Below are 16,971 nucleotides of genomic sequence, written 5' to 3'. Positions count from 1 at the left end.
GCCTGGATCAATACCTCAACTTTTCTGCTGCCCCCTGGGAAAATCTCACAAATTTCAGACTTATTTGAAGGCCTCTGTCTTGGACAGCTTGAGGGTTTAAGCAAAGTAAATGAGAGTCTCTATTAAAAAAAGTGTCTAATATATAGTCTAGGAGCTCCTACAAGTAACACAATAAGGTGTATTGTGTTTGCATGGCCTGGTTTTGGAAGTCCAGTTCACAGAGAGCTGGTGCTCGTGGGATGGATTCATGGCAGGGAAGTTCATGGAAAAACTGTCTCCCATGGGAGGGACCCCATGGTGGAACAGGGGAATGACTCCTCTCCCCGAGCAGTGGGAGAAACAGCGGGTGACGGACTGACCATAACCCCCATTCCCTGTCTCCCTGTACCACTGGGCGAGGAGGTAGAGCTGGGAAGGAGAGAGGGGTGGGGGGAAGGTGTTTCTAAGGTTTTATTTTACTTCTCATTATCCTGGTCTGATTTTGTCAGTATAATAAATTCAGTGCATGTCTCTAATTCAAGCCTGTTTTGCCCATGAAGGTATTTGATGAGAGATCTCTCTCCCAGTCCTTATCTCAACCCATGAACTCTTGGTTATATTTCCTTTTGCCTGGACAGCTGTGAAGGGCAGTGAGCGAGAGGCTTCGATGGGTGCCTGGCATCAGGCCAGGGCCAATCCCTGACAGAAGGCTTTTCAGCAGCTTGCAAGCCTTGTCTGGAAATTAAGACAAACTGTGCCATGGTTTTTCTTTTTCCTGCTGTTTAATTTTCTCTTTAGCTTGACTGTTATTGAGGGCAGACACAGTTCCTTTTTCCTGCAGAGCGCCTAACCCAGCAGGACCTTGGGATTCCGTCCAAGGCTTCATACTAGAATGTTCCAACAGAACGACTTTCACGTTTCATTGGTTCCATCCATGGAAGTCTGAAGGATTTATTGTGTCATAGTCCTGCCGTTCTATTCAGAACATCAATTCCACTGCAGGTTCTTCTTACAAATTCTGCTTTTTTTTCAAGTTTGTTTATTCTTGCAAAATGTTGCCAGTGCAATAAATGACAGGTTGCTGTAAATAAATACAACTGACCTTGTGGGGCCTCCTGCAGTACACCAATGAATATTGAATTTCACACCTCTGATCCTTTGGAGTGGTTTAGGATGACAGACACATATTTACAGAAGAGGCTCTTGTAGACAATTCACTTCATCTGGGTAGTGTTTCCAGATAACTTGACTGCTTGAAAAGGTCCCAGATTGAGTATCCAAAGCAGAGACAGGCACTTGCAGTTTTTCACCCTCTCAGCAATTGCTTTTTCTGTTATGTGTGGATGGATTCAAGGACAAATCCATCAGAGTAATAAACTAAAGGACAAGATGACATTTGAATATGTGTTTGTACTTCACAGGCATACCTACATTTGGTAAAGTTGGATTAATCTCAGCTGCTCTCTTGGCAGCCGTCTAAGCATCTTGTTTAGGAGAATCCTTACTTTGCCTCTGTTTTAGTGCTGTATTTCATACCAGTTTCAGTAATGCCATAGCAAATCAAAGATGTATGATAGAATTACCAGGGCTTACTTTCTCCTAGCAGCAGTGCCCACAGTAGTGTACAACTGCAAAATACTGCTCAATGCAGGGGATTTAATCCTCAGCGGCACCTGGGAAAGAGAAATCAAGTTCTGCATGTAGGAGCAGGGAGGAAGAATCCCAGCCCCTTGCTAATGTGGGAGGCAGCTTGTCCAGAGTGACAGTTTTGACTTTCTCTGTAGATTGAAGAACTCTCAGTTACCCTAAAGCAATCCAAATTTGCTTTTAGAAACAGCATTTCCAGGAATAAAAGAAGCAGTTTAAACCCAACCTCTTGGCCCCCCTGCCTGCCCAGTCCTCCCCTCGACACCTTCATTCACTCCTTAAAAATGGTGATGGAGTTGACTAAAAAAATAAGGTGCACAAGATGAGAAAGAGAAAAATTAAAGCAATAAATGAATAAAAATAAGGAGCTGAAAGCAAGGAGAGAACTGTATAGTTCTGAAGAGCTGCCAGGGACAATAGGAATGAAAGATTCTCACCAGCTGAGGACAGGGGCATGAAGGAATAACAAAATACTTATTTTTAGTCACATTTGCTAGATGCTTATATAAGTGATCTGGTAACAAACAAGAAAGGTGCTTTGAAGTGGAATTCCACATAAAAGAGATCACAAAGATTGGCATACTCAGATATTGCTTCCCTTTTTGTCTTTGCTAATTGGCATATTGCACAGGGCTGAAGCTAATTTGGGTTCCAGCAGCACCACCATTGATCTAGTAGCATTGGTTTTTAAAATTTTTTTACAACTCTACAGGAGGAATAAAAACTGTGCAAGACCCATGTGTCTTGTTTTCTCTGACTTTGGAAAACAGTACACAAGCAATAGTGAAATCAGGAGGCGCCTGGGACCAAGCTGAAGGTTCAAGACTTTTAGGATAGTACAGCATCCTGAAATTGGGGGAGGTAGTGCACTCCTAAAGACAGCCAGTAGTGGGGTGACATGGTTTTGGGATCAGTTTATCCCTGATTTGTACCAACACAGTCAAGATTTTTCTTGCTCTGTGAGTCTGAAAACCTGAAGTCAGAACGTGTGAATGTCATGAAAACAGAGAAGGATTTCATTCTTGACTGAAGTTTATCTGTGCTTCTTTCAGCTGTACTCAGATAAAATCGTATCAGTTTTCAATCAAACATTAATTTCAGTGGATAACTGGAGAGCTAAACAAGACAAAAATGCCTGGATATTTTTTTTGGAGTTTGTCACAGGGAGAAACGTGTGAACGTGTTGAACATTTTGTAACCCAGACATCACAGTATGAGAGAGTCCCATAAACACAGCTGTTTCATTGGGAAAATCATTAGGAGCAGCTGGAAGTACTAGAGATTGAAGGAGCTGGGGGGAAAAGCGTGTTCTGGCAAACAAGAAAATGATCTTTAGTATTTTCTATAAGCACATCTTCTCATTAAGTTCTTTTAAAATAAATACGCACAGACACTCCTCATCCATGTGAAGCCTCCATAGAAATCTTTCTGTGTAATTATGCCTAAACACATTTTTCTTAACATATATTCAGTGATGTTTAATACCTGATACAACTCAGTAGAGAAATATCAGACAGTAAATGGCTCCAGTAGTTTCAGTGGCAGCCATTAAGCTGTCGCTCAATTCAGAGTGTCCGTCAGCTGGAAATATGCACAAGGGGAAGGATCCATTTGTAGGTGTGGTACCTATTGTACATTTTAATTTCATTTTTGAATGTGCTAAAACCCTTTTATGAAGGAAGTTGTGAGGATTTGGGTAAAATTTGAATACTTTGGAGACAAGCTTTGCTATGAGATGTTGGGATTATTTTAAAAGCCTTCAGCTTGGGAGTTTGTCACATGGCCTGGTTGATTTAACAACATACACAATGGGATACTAGCAGTTGTTTATCATATCTTCCCTTCTAAAGATAAGAGTCAAAGAAATTCTACAAAGTTTTTTAGTCTTTGTTTTTCTAATGTTAATTCCCCCAAGCAGCAATGGTTTATAACAGCAGAATAAACCTGGAATAAGAGAGAGATAAAGTCAAACATCACAAGAAACTGGGAGGTGGGGAAGTGTCTGGGAGATGGTTAAAGTGGTCTGCATGGAGATCATACATTAACCCAATTCAGATTTTCTGGCTTTTTATGGATCTCTCTGGGCAAGGAAGCAGCTTCATATTCTTTCAGAGATAAGATTTTGCTGATAATGAATTCTCTTACCTTGCTCACATGGCTCTTTTCTCCTTCAGGTAGGATCATTACTATTGCTCTTTAAGTCCTTAACAATATGCTTGGCCTGAGACGAGACACGCTGTTCTATGCAGCTTGGAATTTGAATAGGTAGACTACATAAATCATGTACAAAGGAAATACCTGCCCTGGGGGAGGCCAGAATCAAGAGCTAAAGGGACCTTGGCCAGACTCAACACGAGAATTAAATTTACAGCACTGCAAGCTGTAAATGCAAGAGGGGGGGGAGGAGAGGAAGAGGGAGAGGGAGAGGGAGAGGGAGAGGAAGAGGGAGAGGGAGAGGAATCACCCAACTGTCTTACAAAGGCTTCCTTTGAAAACAGACCCCATTCACACTGAGAACAACCAACCTAAATTCAGAAACAGAGCTGTCAGACCTCACTGGACTAAGTGATGGCCAGAAGCAGGTTCTAGCATCAAGTGGACGTAGGATTCTGCTGAGACACCGGAGGGTGACACTTCACCTGCTTGTTTTGTGCAGCTCCATGGTGTTCCATGATCGCCTTTCCCTCGTATGGAACAGACCTGCCCACAGGTCTAGGAGCTTCCACCTCAGTGCTCTCAGGTGCTCAGGCTGTTCTTTCCTCTGTCTTTGCCTCCTCTGTTAGGTCCAGACAGTTTTGATTCCATCTTGTACGTGTTTGGTATGTTTTATGGAATGTACTGCACCTTATCGTGTGTCCTATCTCAAAGCAAGCACATTCTTTTTGAATTAGGTGTTATTCAAATAAAACCCACCCCAGCAGCTTTGCTCCAAAGTAATCAGAAGATGGAAAAGCAGCTGACAAAATGAAAACCGCGGTATGTTCCCTGAAAGGAGTAGATGGGGAACAGATGTCACTGCTGAAAAGGAGAGGTTAACCTGACATAAATAACGACAGGAAAGCAGTGGGGAGCCCAATCAAGGCTGAATCAATGCTCTGATCTTGCACAGTCTGACAAATCTTTCCTGCTATTTATGGCTTCATTTCTCTTTTGCTCTCTGGGATTGCAGGTGGCAATTATGGGAGAAGTTATCAGGCTTCTTTTTCCCCCCTTTTATCACTGTCCAGCTTGTGGAACCTGTCGGAAGTTGGCGCTGGATGAGGAGATGTAGTTAATCAGCTGGGATTTGAACAGAATGTCAACAGCTGCTCAGCTTGGGGTTTGCACTGTTTCAACATGTATATGCCCTATTCACTCCTAGAAAGGGCAAAAGGCATTTACTCCCATTTTAGAGGACAAGACAAGTATCATCTAGAAACTTTATTCTGGCTGCTTAATAAATCACCTCCTTGTGATTTCACTACAGTGTAAAAATAAGAAAACTGAATGCAGGCAAAGCTTTTATTTCTATCTGTATGTTAGTACTTGTGCTGTAAAATCTCATATACATATTCACATCAAAACCCAAACAGAGCTAAAAAAAAATAATTATGAGACCATCTAGTTCACCTTCCCACTAATGGGAGCGCAGACAAGGCCCTCCCTGACACTATAAATAGAAAAGCAAAGCAAAGCATAAATGACAAATTTTACCAAGAGCTAAAAAGCCTTTTAGCATATCAGGCTAGAGAACAAAGTGTTTCCTCAGCCCTTTTTGGAGACAATGAATTCAAACATCATCCTCAAGGCACCTTTTTCCTCTCCTAGAAGGTATCTGCGTGGTGTTTCCAGTTCAGCCTGACTGACCCTCAGGGAAAACTCCTGGGACTCGTTCATGATTTCTAAGTGTGCCAGTGCTTTCCCTGAACACACAGACATAGGCTTTGCACAGACTTTTCAGGAAGGAGTACACAGGCAGGGTGTCACTGCATCATCTCCTGCAGGAAAAACACCTTTACAGAGTGGGAAACCCACCACTAGTCACTAACAACTCAAAGTTTTCCCCTGAATATGTCTACATCCTTAGCAGGAGTGTATCTTTTAAGGGGTAAGCACTTGCATGCTGCTCTTCAGTGAACAGCACTGAGCAGCAAAAGATAAAAATTACAATGCAACAAACTGAATATGTTCTCAGGTGTCAGAATTGTTTTACTTTCAGTTCTGAAAGTACACAGATAAGTAAAGCCTTCAAAGATCTGTGGGAGCCTGGAAGGGAGAGAGCGAGTGTGTGCATGCGTGTGTGTATGTATGTTCCCATGGAGGGGGATAGAGAGCAGGAAAGATCTCAGATGTCTCTTGCAGGAACAAAAACTGGATTTGGCATGGAGGACTGGGTGAGGCTCCTGTTCTGTGTTATCCCCAGAGCTTTTACACCTGTAACTGCGCAGAGCAAAAAGCATTTCCAGTCTCCTCTCAGCAACTGCTGACCTACAGCTTAATTCAGTTTGTCTGAAAATACAGCCATGATCACCTCCCTCACTGAGCCACACCACCAGTGCAACAGATACCCTTCAATATTTTATACAGATATTTCTGTGCATCCAAAAGTCCTGACCCATGTTTAACATACTCCTTCCTCTTCCCTGTCAGGAGTTTCAAAAAAGTCTTAGCTTGGGGGTGTCCCCATGTGCACACTGCAGTTGTGTAATCCTGTGTACAGGATTCTTCTGTGTAGAGAATTGCAGACATGTAGGAACAAACTGGGCGAGGTATTCCTCATGGTATTCCCCTGGTTTTTCTCTTTTTCCCAGATTTCCTTTGAAGTAACCTCCCATTAGATACCTTTGTTCTACAGTTCTCAGGAATTCCCCATCCACTTACTCTCTGATTCTCCTTATGCTAGACTGCTTATGTAACACATTTCTGTTCAAAAGAAATAGAGCTAAAAGCCTTGAAAGAACCTTTTTAAATACTGTTTACAACCCTTCTACAAATCTTAATTTAAAACTGTTAGACTGAGAGAAAAATCAAAGCAGGATCTTTGAATTCTTCTGATTTGAATGATCAAAATAACTGTGGGATGTTGCTGGAATGTGGAAAAAATGAAGATCTGATTGCAGTCTGAGGTGAGTGAGATGGGTTAAAAGGCACACTGGGGAAATTGAGAGAAAGTACAGGAAAAGAATTAAAAACTAGTAAGTTGGGCTGAAAGGGAGGTCGGGATGGATGGAAAGCTAAAGTTACTGGCATGGTATCAAGAAGAAAATCTCAGAGTTCAGAGAAATTATTTAAACATTCTTGAGGTTGCTGAAACCTAAACATCCTAACCCACTGACTTAAATATTCTCATAGAATTCATGTTCCCTGTGCCATTGCAAGGGACACTTGGGGGAAACATGACTTTCAAAGTAATAGCTCTTGTAAGCCTTTTAATCTTTGCTTTATTAAAGGCAGAAAGGGGAAGTAGAAGGGCTGCCAGAGCAGGAGCTCTGTTGTAGGTGGCATTTAAGCATCATGCACCTCATGGATAAGTGATGAGCATATTCTTGAACTGGCTGCTGAATGTGGTACAGGCTCTGTTTCACACTGCTGTGACCATTTTTCCAGGCAGCTGCTAGTTTACTTCTCAATAATGAGATTTCTTTAGTGCTTAGAAATTCAGATTGAATGGGGAAAGCAACAGGAGCCTGATGAGAGCCTGATGTTTTTACCAAAGGAATTATCTCACGTTTTAGAAGCAGAAGATCAATGATTTTTGCTTTTATAGATTTTGCAATGAAAGAATAATGCTGTTTCTTTGCACCGGGCTATCACTTTGCATCCCATAAATCGATATTTTACCATCAGAAAGATGTTATAGAAGCAACCTGAAAAAAAAATCCAAACCCCAAATCATCTGTGGTTGTTTTACCTTCCCAGCAATTAAGTGAAAGAAATAAACTACAGCCAAAAGGGGACGCTGACTTAATTTCTGCCTCTACAGCTTCAGCCTTGACATGAACCAACAAAACCACATAGAAGCATGAAATGATGCCCATGGATCCCCACTGGACACATGCTGCCATCAGAGAATGCCAGCAGATACCCTCTGGTACTTTTCTTGAGAGGCTGTGGTAGGAATGATCTTTCTCCTGACTCTGGGACAGAAGTACACAGAAAAAGTTACCTGTGGAGCTGTGTATTGTGTCTGCACACTCATTATGGGATCTCCTGGTGCCTCTGCTACGCTCTGGACTCAAAGAGATGTTGTAATAAAGATGTTAGTGAAAATAACATCCATTACTGCATGATTTTGAGGTAATTTGCTGCAGGGAATTTACAGTTAGCTCACTGTGTTTCTCATCTGTAGAAAATGAATTAAACTTTCTTAATTCTCACAGGCTTTGTTGAGATTTAGTTTTGTAGGGATTGGGAAGTATTCAGGTATCCTTATGAGGAGACCCATGTGTATTCCAAAACAGCATTTGACACACTCCTGAATCCTGCTGTGCAGAAAAAGCATGTTTGTTCTGCCCATTTCTGGGTAAAATGTACCACTTAAATATATTTTTAAGCAAGGGAGGTGATTCTCCCCCTCTACTCTGCTCTGGTGAGACCTCACCTGGAATACTGCATCCAGTTCTGGTACCCCCAACATAAGAAGGACATGTTAATGCTGGAGCAAGTCCAGAGGAGGCCACAAAGTTGATCAGAGGACTGGAGCACTTCCTCAGTGGAGACAGCTGGGGCTGTTCAGCCTGGAGAGGAGACGGTCGTGTGGAGACCTCACAGCATATTCCAGGATCTGAAGGGACTACAGAAAAGCTGGAGAAGGACTGTTCATAAGGAACTGGTGTGACAGGGCAAGGGGAAATGACTTCACGCTGAAAGAGGGGAAATTTAGATAAGATATATGTAAGAAATTCTTCCCCGTGAGGGTGGTGAGGCCCTGGCACAGGTTGCCCAGAGAAACTGTGGCTGCTCTATCCCTGGAAGGGTTCAAGGCCAGGCTGAATGGGGCTTAGAGCAAGCTGGGATAGTGGGAAGTGTCTCTGTCCATGGCAGAGGGTAGAATTGGATGAGCTTTAAGGTCCCTCCCAACCCAAACCAGCATCTGATTCCAGGATTCTAGGCATTTATTTAAAACTGCCTTTGTGATTTTGTACGAAAGACTTCAATAACTGATAGGAGTGACAACACTTACATGGTCCTGGATGCAGCTTTGGTCCCTCTCAGTGCACTCTCATGGGGACAAGGGTGCCACCACCCATGGGGAGTCTGGGCAGCACAGCAGCAAGGCCAGTCTGCTGTCCCCATGTCACAAGACAATATTTCTTATATTATCAGCACAAGATTTGATTAAGGGGGGTCTGCATCTGCCCAAAACATGCTGGAAGCATGTTCAGGACAAGATGAAAGGAGCCAATTGCAGAGCAACCCCAGGGTGTTGCATCCCCCAAAACACCATTACATCAGTGACGCAGGCAGCCAGGTCACAGGTGGTAACCACTAAAATCTGTGCAAATGTGTTTTAATTTAAATCTCTGTTGGACTCTCCTGAATATTTTATGAAGGGCGCTGAAAAGTTTTAATTATCTCTGAAAAGCAACATTCACTTTCTGACTTTCTAACAGCTCCTGTTAAAGTGGACTCCTGAAGCTCCTGGCAGCTTGAATTATCTGCTGGGTTTATAAAACCATAAGCTCAAACAGTTAACAATTGGCACAGAAAATCCTTGGAGATGCACCTGAAGGTTATGTTTAACATGGAATTTGGCTTGGTAGGCCTAATCAGGAGTTGAGTTAAACCGTAGCTCAATTCTTGAAATTCATGAAATTCATCCATCCTGTGTGACACTTTGTGTGGTGGGCTAATGACTGTGTGCAGGTTTGGAACCTGATCTCATCACTGACATGCAGAGCTGGCCCAGGAAGGAGAAATTAATGTCCCCAATCAGCACATGAACCTGAAAGGTCTGGGACAAGATCCATGTGGCCCTGTTCAACGTTTTTGTTGGTGACATGGCCAGCAGGATCGAGGCATCCTCAGCAATTTCACTGACAACACCGAGCTGTGTGGTGCAGTCACAGGCTGGAGGGAAGGGATGGATCCAGAGGGACCTGGGCAGAGAAACCCTGGGAGAAGAACATGGGGTAATGGTTGATGGAAACCTCCCCATGAGCTGTGAGGACCTGTGAATTATCATTCCTTTCCCTCTTAGCATTCCACAGCTTTTTATAAATGCCACTGCTACAGTGCTGTGGCCAAAGCAAAGGAAAAAGACTCATTTCTTTCTGAGCATATGGATGCCCTTTATTACCAGAATGCTGGGATTCACAAATGCTAATTGGGCTTTACAAAACACCAGTGACATAAGAAAAAATGGTGGGTTTGAGTAGTAAATAACAAAAAAAAGAAAAAAAAAAAAAAAGAGGAAAAAAAGGCACAGCTAATTAAGGTAAAAAACCATCTACTCAGGTGCCCAGTGCACATCTGTGAGCTGAAACACCCCTTTATTGTGATCCACTCTCAATGGCACAGGTAAATAACTGACCATGACAGGTTTTGGGTGCGCCCAAAACCCTTTTACCCTTTGGGTAAAAGTCTCCTTGCCATGGATTTGACACATTACACAGGGGAAGGATGCCCAAATGCTGAGAGAGCCTTTATCATCCCTACAAACGTGCAGAAAAGAAGCATCATAGGGAAAACTGCCTTATTAATGATCTGGGGACACAGGCGACACAGCAGCCAGTGTGAAATATCAGGGGAAGGAAAGTCAGTCTTTTTAAAGACTGACTGAGGAGAAGGTGGTAAAGCAGCAGACAGGCTCAGATGTACAGTCTGAAGTCTTCAGTGGGATAAATTACTGTCTCCAACCAGCTTGAGCCACCACCCAGGCGTGATTCAATCATTGCCCCCTGATACTGGTGTTGGGTCCCTCCCCTGCCATGGAGCCCTGGGAAAGGGGCCCTGGGGGGAGACACGGCGTTTCCCTGCCCCTGGTCAGCCTCGTTCCCCATTGGTTGTTTTGTGTTCCCCTGCATAGGCAAGGACCCTCGGGTCCCGTGATTGAGCAGTTCCTCGGCAGATCCCGGCCATGAGGCTGGAGAAATAAACATCTCTGAAACATCTACCCAGAATCTGTCCATATATATTTCTTTTCCACGGGCCTCGTTGTCTGATATGCGTGTTGCAGTATCTGCACTGTAACACACTGGCACTGCAGGACACTCGGGGACCTCTAGGAACACTTCCACTGACCTTTACTCACTCTGCTTTTCTCTTTTCACTTTCAGAAATGCCAGTATTTGGCATAGGACCATCAAACCTAGATCTAGACATGATTCTTCTGTGATATGAAGGTAACCCGAACAAAGAATGAAGCCACAGTGCTGGTGACATTGGTGGAGGTATTTGAATTTCATTTCAGACAGGGTTTTATGTCACTGTCTGGGACCTTGGCAAACTCCACAAGTGAACAGTTAATTAATGGAATATACCTCCATGAGCAACATAGAAATTAAATGCAGATGCTAAAAGAAGTTCTGTTAGATCTGGAGGAATGAAAACATTTTCATTAAATAGTCTTTTCATTGGAAAAAAAGGTAAATATAATGATGTGTATGGGTCTTTTGTATTAATTTTCCAGTTATTCAAACGGCTTTGCTTTAATGCCAAACACACTGAGTTCAAACGTTCAGGTAGTTTCCAGCTATTATTCCGCTGTCATGATGTTTTCAGTTCTAAAAATTTAAATTCACCATGTTTTGTCTGGACTCACAAATAATCTAATTAGAGAAACACAAACCATCCCAGTGACTTCTATAACTTAGCAACCACCACCATGGCTGAAGTTCAGCTATTCACAACGAATTACTCACAGGACATTCGCATGGAAAAATTGCTTCCAAGAAATATATAAATTATTTCAGACATCCAGTCTCAGCACTTCATCCTCAGCTCATAACAGAAGCAGACATAATTAGACTAATTGTTCATTATAAATTATCCACTTAGCTCTACACTTGCTAATCTAATGTGAAGTGATGTTTTTGTGTGAAAGGAGGAAGAAACTGCACTTGGTAGACTGACTGGCTTGCAGACATTTTATAGCTGGGATATTTGACAGCTTCACATCAGCAGTTGCCTGAACTATAAATTGAGCAGGATCCCCCCTCACAGTCCCTGACACCTGGAGGTGACACAGCTGTGTCACACCAACTGAAACTCCACATCTCAAATACATCACAGCTAAAGAAAACATGCATTAGTCTGTGAATTAAAAGAAATTGCCTTCAAAGGATGTTCTCTCTTCTTCCTGCCAGTCATTAATAGCTACTTTTCCTTCTTTTCAGGAAGTTGCTACTATTTTTTGTAATCTGATTTGAATTGAGCGCTACCTCCCAGGAGATGAAGAGCGAAGCTGCCTTCTTGAGGAAGACAGCTCCTAGAGATCAAATAACAAGCCTTGCAGGCCTTCAAAACAGAGGAGAAAACAACTGATCAGCTGGCAAGTACTGTGTGTAAATAAACTGAGTAGGCTATTGGTTTTATTTGTGCATATAAATGAATATGCATATGGAAATGAAAACAGTGGTCAGATCTCTCTGCAACAAGAATTTCACAGAATCTTTCCACAAACAAACTGGGCTCTGCGAGTTGTGATTCCAGACACAGATTTTCTTCACTTTTCCTCAAGATTTTGAAGGTGGTTATTAGAGACTGAGGCTTTGAACTCCAAAGTTTTCTTGGAGCACACAAAACCCCATGAGCTGGCTTCATGAAAGAGCCAAGACTACCTCAAATATACCATATTACCTGTGGCTGGGCTAGGGAGTGGTGGGCAGCTGGTGAGAGAATCCACGTCCAAGTTCAAAGTAACCTGGGCAGCTGACAAAAGAAAATGTGAAATGTCCTAAAAAAGTTTGGTTTATCAGCTTAATGGCTATTTCACCACCTAGAAAGTCACCGTGTCTTCCCCACTGCTCAGGAGGTTAACAACAGACAGAAACCACGGTTTGTTAAATAGAAAATATTCTTCAAAAAAATTTGCTCAATTTGTTATCTCCCACAAACAGAGTGGAGTGAGCCTGGAGGGTGCTGATAAAAAGGATTGTGCTAAAGAAATGAATGGAAAGGTGCTCTGCCCAGCCTCTCAAACTTGTCACTCAGGCTAAGCAATTCATTGTGCAGATAAGCTATTTCTATGGAGGCCATTGAAAGGGGCAATGCCTGAATAATCTTATTTTTTAGCAAAGGTAGAGAAGAGAATTGAGGCATATTTGAGGAAGATGAGGACTGAATACAAACTGTGTGGCCAAAAGTCAAGATAGTGTATCACCACTAGTTCCCTTTTTTAGCATAAACCTCACAAAAAAATTAATAATTTTTCAGTCATTTCAAGCTGAAATGTTGACTGCCTGAAAATACTGTGCATTTTTAGTGATGTGGGAAATCTGTTTTTATGAAGTTCAAGCGTGCCTTTCCTAACACCCATCACACATTCTAAAGGACTTGTAATTCTTTCACAGGTGTGCTGTGATATAATTTTCTACACATCATAAATGTATTAAAGGGGTACCTTTCAAACCTCTGCTGCACAAGATCGGGTTCTGCCCTTTGCTGGGCCCACCCACTGTATTGAAAGCACGATCTAGGATTTGTCTTGTTGCCTGTCCATGAAGGAAACTTGAACACTTGTCTCCTATAATTGTAAAGTACCAATGCCAAGTCATCTCAGACTGTTGTGTTTTATCACATGAGTCACCAGATGCTCAGCAGGGTAAGTTTGAGCTCCAGCTACCACTAGGAAAGGAACTGACCTAAAATGTCAGCAAGAACACCAGGAGTAATTAATACTCACAACATCTGTAAGATCTCTTTTAAATGCAGTCCCGCAGCAGATCCTCAAAGATATTTTCACTGTGCTGAAGCCACCCAGGTTGTCAATGAAATAAGGGACTGTGCATATTCAGGTGTATTAAACGTCTCGTTGCTACATATTTCATTATTTCCTTGGCCATTCTTGGCACTGCCTGTTCTGAATCTGCAAGAGCCATGACCACCTTCACTCAACCCCTGCTATTCACAGATAACCAAACTGCAGCATTGGTCAATCCCCTTGAAGTCAATGACAAAACACAGAATTTTTTTCTTGCTTGTCTTCAACAGTCTGCTGAGTATAATCTGTTTTTTCCCATTTGCTGTTAGCTCCACTTTCTGGCTAATATGGATGAACTCCTTTATCCATTCTTATTGTTCCTGCTCTGCACAGAGAAATAAGTATAATCTAGGAACCTGGACTGACTCAGTTATGCTATTTCTTCTACATTATCTTTTTGCTTCTAAAGTCTCCAACTCTTCCCAAGGAAAAATATTTCAATCTTCATTTTTTTTTTCCCGTGAAAAGTAAAAAAAAAGGTCTAAATTTAGCAGTTCTAGTATCATAATACCTTTTATACACAGTAAAGGAATTCATTTTAGATGCTGAAAAGCAAATATACAGTGATATATTATATAAATATTTGTATATATACCAATATACAGCCATATTTCAGTGGTCCTACCATGAATATATATGGGCACTTCCTAGTCTATTCTCTGTGAGGAAAATGAACATTAATTCCTACTTCACAAGTAGGGATACAGGACCCAGAGGAGATAGATAGGTGTTGCTATGATGTGGTTTGTCTTGCTTAGTCTTCCTAAATGCTCAGCACAGAGAGCCAGATTTTCTTCCACAGGGCAGAGCAAACACTCAAGTTTGGGATCCTGTTCTGCACTACCACTGGAGAAACTTCTGTCTTTCCTCACTGATTATATAAGAAAATTTCTGGTACATAAATTGAGGTGCGGATGTCAGAGACTGAAATATTATATTTTATGACTTAAACATTTTCTTAAAGGACTTTTTAAAACTGTATTACAAAAGCTGAAGAGAACACTACCGAACCCTGAATGGGGCCCTGAGGCCTGACACTGCTCGCTGATGAAGAGAAGATAAAGTAACAGCTCAGGGCTGGGGACATTCACTGAGCACAGGCTTAACACCTCCAAGATGAGGACCACAGCCCCAGGGCTATCAGCTGCCAGGCTCGAACAGACCCTGCACCAGAGGGTGGAGGGAGGAGAGGCTCTGGGTATCTTGGAAAAGCCTCTGGTCAGAGGTGCAGTGACTGCCCATCCTCCAACTGTGCCCAGGAGCCCAGCTGAGGGGTCCTCACCAGGGGGGAGGAAGCTTATCCACAGCAGAAGGGGGTGACATGGCCCATCAAAGGGGCCCCCCCCAAAGGGGTCCCCAGACCCTGCACCAGAGCCCCTGAGATGATGTAGTGGCGTGGCTACGGCAGCGGGGGACCCTCACCAGCAGCAGAGCAGATGGAGGGGAGCAAGGAGACGTCATTGGGACCCTCAGACGGGTGATTGCTTCCATCTAACCCCTGTCACCTCTCCCTGTTCCCCCACCCCCCACGCACACTTCTTTTTCTTTCTCTCTTTCTTTTCTCTTCCCTTCTCTTTGCCTCTTTTACTATTAAATAAAATACATCCATTTTTTGGCAACAACATCTAACCTCATTTGGTTTTAATCTCATTTCTGGGGATATTTTGAACCTTCTAAGTTCTTTCTGGTTTATGCTCAGAGACTTAGCTTGCTTTGCTTTCCTGGGTCTAAACTGGATCGTAACAGTGGAGAATATAAAAAATGCCAAAAACCACCGTCTCAGATCTGGCAAGTAAAAGATGAAACCAAGATTTCTTTCTGAGTCTCCTGTATACTCTGGATTGGCTTCCTGTCCCTTCTTCTAGGCAACCACTCAGCGCTTTATGAGACCTGGTTCATGTCCTGCAACAGCACAAATAGTGAGCCTATCACTGCAGAAAATTATAATTTTTAGAGAGGCAAGACAGACAGAGTATCTAAGCATGCTGCAACCATCCCAGGATTAGCCCTAAGCACAATGGAGAGATTTCTGAAAAACCAGGTGTGTCTCCTTTCTAGCTTTACAGAACTTATTTCCTGTTGCTCTGGTGTTTATGTCCCTACAGAGTAATGCAGGATATCATACCCATGTATCCTGAAGCCTCCCAGTCCTTTGGGAAGGCTCTAGATAGTGGACAGATGGTGGATGATGACAGTGAAAATGTTGAAAAAACCATTTTCCAAGCTCTGCACACAAAGTACAAATACAGAAGTGTTCTGCTTCAGGGTTTGCGATGTTGTGATCACTTAAGAATTAGCCATCCACTTTCAGGCAATTATACCAATCATGCTATTATTTAGTGTGCATTTTGCAGTGATTAATTTACATCTCTGTTTGTAAGAAACTGCCTAAGTCACAAAAAATGTCTCTGCAGGGAGTTTTGCATCAAAGTCTGTTCACAGACAGAACCTGTAGACAGCCTTCTGATCTCATGAGCACCTTCAGTCTTTCAATTATTTCACTGCTGAACAGGAAATTAATTTTCAGAGCCTCAGTAATTTTATCTTCAAGAAGTGTGGTTTGATTGGCTTTTACTCAACTTAAAATAACACATTAATTCTATTGTGCAGCATGGAACACTGGGGTTTGGATTTTTTTTACTGGCATGAATATACTAAGGAATTTTCATGTGAACATGTGTTGAATGCCTTACAGTGGATGAATTAGAAACCCTGCAGCATCCAAGTCTGTGGGCTAAATGACTGCTTGAGAAAATGAACATTGGGGTGAAAAAACTGAGGAAAGGCTGAGACTTTCTACCATAGGTCTAAATAAGCTATGATAACTCACCCTTGTGGGGCTAAATGAGGGTATCTACATAAAAGATAGCAGAATGACCACATGTTTAAAAGGCTTTTCATGAAGAATCTCACTAGTGGTTCCTCAGTGGGTCACCCATGGGCAGGCACAAAATGTGTATGTGCTTATACGACACATTCTGTAACTTGCGCAGTTTTTGACAGCAGCAAAGTGTTTCGTCCCAAGGATAAAGCAAATGCTCTAAAGACTGTTCTAGAAATTTCTTCCCCAGGATCAAAGTGCTGTTCCCACCCTCCCTTCCCACACAGAATGCTTTTCCCAGAGAAGGAGTCACACAAGCTACTGTCTTTCCAGACTGATGGAAGGCAATACCAAAATCATTCGGCTTTCTGGCAAAGCAAGGTGTCACTTTACATTGTGCTGCATGTGACTGGCAGGGCCAGGCTGAAATGCTGCTGCTTGAACGTCAAAATGCAAAGTGGAATCATGTTGGGGTCCCTCCCCTGCCATGGAGCCCTGGGAGAGGGGCCCTGAGGGCACAGACACGGGGTTTCCCTACCCCTGCTCAGCCTCGTTCCCATTGGTTGGTTTGTGTTCCCTGCGCGGGCAGAAGGACCCTTGGTCCCGTGACTGGAACAGTTCC

General features: G+C 42.7%; 1 long non-coding RNA gene across 1 annotated transcript in view; it reads left to right on the top strand.

The window, feature by feature from the left end:
• The first annotated feature begins 255 nt into the window (after positions 1 to 255).
• Positions 256 to 16,971, top strand: part of LOC108448268 — an 18,273-nt gene continuing 1,557 nt past the window's right edge. Inside the window, exons 1-2 of the long non-coding RNA XR_001864104.1 lie at positions 256 to 330; positions 2,339 to 2,352. This is a non-coding gene — a long non-coding RNA (uncharacterized LOC108448268). The remainder of the gene's footprint in view (positions 331 to 2,338; positions 2,353 to 16,971) is intronic.

This window comes from Corvus brachyrhynchos, unplaced genomic scaffold, assembly GCF_000691975.1.
Source record: "Corvus brachyrhynchos isolate BGI_N302 unplaced genomic scaffold, ASM69197v1 scaffold317, whole genome shotgun sequence".
NCBI lineage: Eukaryota > Metazoa > Chordata > Aves > Passeriformes > Corvidae > Corvus > Corvus brachyrhynchos.
Note: the sequence above shows the minus strand (reverse complement) of the source record. Positions and strands in the feature narration are given on the sequence as shown.